General features: G+C 32.5%; 1 pseudogene; it reads right to left on the reverse strand.

The window, feature by feature from the left end:
- Positions 1-364: 364 nt before the first annotated feature.
- Positions 365-1,522, reverse strand: LOC116557145 (annotated as a pseudogene).
- Positions 1,523-4,745: the final 3,223 nt, after the last annotated feature.

Below are 4,745 nucleotides of genomic sequence, written 5' to 3' on the forward strand. Positions count from 1 at the left end.
CACAATAAAAAGAGCAATTATAAGGTTAATACATAAGAAATCTGTACTCAAGAATTAAAGCATTTTTATATTTTAAACATGTATGAAATTATTAAGAAATAATATATTTAGGCATAAAAGGCATACAGATCATGCTTCTGCCAATAGTTCAAAAAATGTTTTTAAAAAGAAATAGCAAATAGAATTTCCATATATTTAGAAATTTTATTTTATTAGCTTCATGCCTTTAATTTGAGACATGATGGAAAAATATTTTAGGTACACATGGAAAAGTCATGACTACTGCTGAGTAAAAGCAATCTAACTGGAAAACTTTAATGTTTGTCAGCTAATGTCAAAGCTGAAATTATGGAAGTATGACAGGCTACAGGGCTGAAAGGAATGGAAAATTACTGTTTTTCTTATTTTTCTTCAGCAGATCTGTATCAACCTCCTCATAATCCTTTTTAAGGGCAGCCATGTCCTCACAGGCCTCAGAAAATGCTGCTTCTCCCATCCCCTCACCCATGTCCCAGTGAACAAAGGAACAGTTGGTATAACTCAGGTCAAACTTGTGGTCCAGGCAAACCCAGGCCTCAGCAATGGCTATAGTGTTGCTCAGCATGCATGCAGCTCTCTTTACATTGGTCAGATCTCCAGCAGGTACCACAGTGGAAGGCTGGCAATTAATGTCAACTTTGAGGCCAGTGAAACACCAATCCACAAACTGGATGGTCCATTTGGTCTTGATAGTGGAATAGCAGTAAGTATTGACATCTTTGGGAACCACATTACCACAGTTCAATAGGCAGTAAGCCATGTATTTACAATGGTGAGAGTCACATTTCACCATCTGGTTGGTTGGCTCAAAGCAAGCACTGGTGACATCTGCTGTACATGGCAAGCTTACTCAGCAGAGATGACAGGGCATCTGTGACCAGAGAGAAGAGGATGCAGGAAGAGGGACCGGGTTGGTCTGGAATTCTGTCAGACTCCATGAAATCTGAGAGAAGCAGTGATGGAGAAGACATTCTGGCTAGCAAAGCAGCTGTGGAAACCTGCAGGGCTGGGTAAATGAAGAACTCCAGCTTAGACTTTGTGCCATAATCAACAGAGAGAAGTGAACCCAGAACCAGTTTTTCCACCAAAGCTGTGGAAAACCAAGAAGTCCTGAAGACCTGTACACTGCTGAGCCAGCTTGCGAATTTGGTCCAAGATGAGGTCAATGATCTTGCCAATGTTGTGATGCCCATAAGCATAGTTATTGGCAGCATCTTCCTTGTCTGTGATGAGCTGCTCACAGTGAAAGAGCTGGTGGTAGGTGCCAGTGCAAACTTCGTCAATGACTATGGGTTCCAAGTCTATAAACACTGCCCTGGACACAAGCTTGCCTGCCCACTGAAGAGATGTAGAAGAAATTGGCATTTGGCTATCGAGCTGGATGCTATGTTCCAGATAGTGGATCTCCCAGAAGGCATTGCCAATCTGGACACCAGCCTCAACAGGTTGGATGAAGATGCACTCACACATAGTGGCTACAGGTTAGAAAGCAAAGATCAGAAGATGCCGGGTCTCTGTTGCCATCCCTTACGTGCTAAGAGTCAAATAGGTAACGCATTGTATTTGGAATTTGTTAAAAAAAAAAAAAGGCATAAATAATTCATGAAACACTTTAAAAAGAAATGATAAGGGAAATTAGAAAATATTTATATCTGAATGATAATGCAAATGCCATAAATCAAAATGTGTGGGATTTTGCTAAAACCACAATTATAAGGCAAGAGCCTTCATTGCATATATTAGGAAAGAAGAAAAAATAAAAATCAATCAGCACAACTTCTAATTTACACAGGCAGAAAAAGAATAGTGAAATCATCCAAAGAAAGTAGAGAGAAGGAAAAAGCTAAACATGAGAACAGAAAATTTTTAAATGGAAAAAAACTAATAGCTACTCAGGGCTGAAGGAAAGAGGAAATGAAGAGCTTCTGTTCAAGGGGTACGTGGTTTAGTTACACAAGATCAATAACTTCTTGAGGGCTGCTGTACAATTGCACTTAATACTGCATTGTACACTTAAAATTTGTAGGAGAATAAATCTTAGGCTAAATGTTCTTATCACAAAAATAAATACAGACACAATAGTGTAAAAAGTGCTCAAATTTAATTTTTTTAAATAAACTAATATAATAGACAAACCACTGGCAGATTAATAAGAGAGAGAGACTAATGAAAACTAGACTACTTAATCACAAAATAACATTTTGCCAATTATTTTGAATTTTTTTTAGAAAAAATATACTTTACAGAATAGATTCAAATGTAAATAGAAAGTCTGAGTAATCCTATTAAAATAAATGAAATTAAATCAGTAATCAGCAATTTAAGCTTTGGTAGAAAACACAACAACAAAAACAACAATAACAAAGCAAAACAAACTGACTGAAACAAGCAAAAACATGTATTCTAAATATATTTACAAGGTAATTTCAATAATAAAAGGTTTGATAGTATCTACCTTATTCATTGTGTTCTAAAGAAGAAGAAAAAGTAAGACAGCTCCTCAACTATTTTATGCTTTGGTAAACTATGCTTTGATAAAATCTGTCATGGATGTTAATGAAAGAAAATTTCAGACCATTATCTTTTATAAACATAGATATAAAAGTAATAGCTTAAATATTACCAAATATAACAAAAAAAACTATGCACATTTAAATCATGACAAAGAATGATGAATTTTTTTCTTAAGAATGCAAGCATAACAATGTTAAAACATGCATTAGTATAATTTGATCACAAAACAAATTAACAGTCTTAAAAACATGATTATTCCAATACATGCTGTAAAATCATTCAACAAACTCAAGACTCCTTTATAATATAAACTTAACAAATAGGAGTAAGAGACCCTATTTAATATGATAAAAAGTTAGCTACCAAATATTACCCATATTAACCAAGATACTTTATAATAAAATATTAAAAACATGCCTTTAACTTGAGAACAACGCCTCAATGCCTTCTTCTATTTATCATTGAATTGGAGTTCCTGCTATATGAAAAAGGTATGCAAAATAAATATGCAAGGATTAGAAAAAATAAAACTGTCATGATTTGTAAAGGTTATGATTATGTATATGAAAGTCCAAGAGATGTTACAGAGAATGATTGTTTAAAATTTAAAGAAATTCATATATACAAACAGCAAACAAATATATAATTTTAAAATATAGCAATCACAGAAGCAATGAGAGTACTAGAAATAGATGTAATTTCACAGAGGAAAGGGCTTTAATGAGAAAGTCATAAATCTTTATTGAAAGATATAAAAGACTTAATTAAATGTAGAGATATATTAATTATAAATAAGACAGTATAACAAATATATGAGTTCTTCCTATTTATCTATAATTTCAAAAAAATCCCCAAGATTTTATCACTTTTATGGAGCATGATAAACTCAGCTTAAAATTTATATTAGACTATAAAGTGCCTAAAATGGTTGAGACTTTTCAAAGAACAAAAATTATAATGGTCTACTCATTCAAAATATATCATGAAACTATAGTAAATGAAAGGTTAACTGAAAAAGTAATAGTCAGATAGTAAAATCCATTTACTGAACAGATCGAGCCATGTATATGTGGGTCCTACCCATGTATATCTGGGTTCTAAAGCAAAATGACAATAGGGTACTTAACATTTGATACCATTTATGAAAAAATTTTATACATGAAAATAATATTGTATATTGTGGTGGATATATTTACATATATTAAAAGTATAAAAACACGTGAATGGAAGCACAAACTATAAAATAGCATTTATGAGGTGTGAGTGGGAAAGAAGAGCTTGGGGCAGCAAGGGCTTTTGTTTTCGATGTAGAGTTTTTTAAAAAGAGAAGATTGAGCGAAATGTAGAAAAATATCAATATCTCCTAGACATCAGTGGGACCTATAGGTTTCAGTTATTCCTTTGTTTGTAATATTTTGTTATTAAAAATTATAAGAATACATGAAATAGTGTGACTGCTTTAACACTCAGGTTCTATAGGATCACTGAAAACCAAATTATTTGGCTTCCGTGAATGTGTGAAATGCATTTGGATTTGGTGTCATTGATACACTGCATTCAGGAGGAAATAAATTTAATACACAGGAAACTGATAAATGTATGATTTTTATGGAAATTAATATTAAAATTTTTACTTATGAAATTTTTTTCTCCCATTTCCTTCCCTGTTACTCAAATAGAGAAACATATACCTGAAATCACATATTAAGTATGTGAGAAAATGATACAAAGCACATGTAACCATCTCTGTGAGTTTTCAGTAATGCTGCACATGTAAAAATAGTTATTCTTGAAAATAAAGTTAATTTAATATGCCTGATAAATACTGCCATATGCCATGGTCTAAAAATTTTTATTATTTAAAATGTTACAAAGGCATGATGAACAATTATAATCAATATTTTTCATATTACATTCCATTTGAGATTAGTAATATGAGATTAGCTTTTTCTTCTTTTGAGTCATTCGGCTTTACTTACTATCTCATCTTCCTTCAGCAGTAATTATTCCAATTTGTCATGGTGTTACAGCAAAAATCTGAAAAACATAAACCTCTTAGCTCATCTTGATGCCCTAAATTTTCTTGGATTTCACCAATTTTGTTTATTAGGTCATACGAGGTCTAATTCTTGATTAGCTGAGTTTATGATTTAATATTGATAGTGAGAGTGAAAATAATTTGGCCATTACAT

This window comes from Sapajus apella, unplaced genomic scaffold (genome assembly GCF_009761245.1).
Source record: "Sapajus apella isolate SASKATOON/1434 unplaced genomic scaffold, GSC_monkey_1.0 scaffold18, whole genome shotgun sequence".
In the NCBI taxonomy this organism is placed as follows: Eukaryota; Metazoa; Chordata; class Mammalia; order Primates; family Cebidae; genus Sapajus; species Sapajus apella.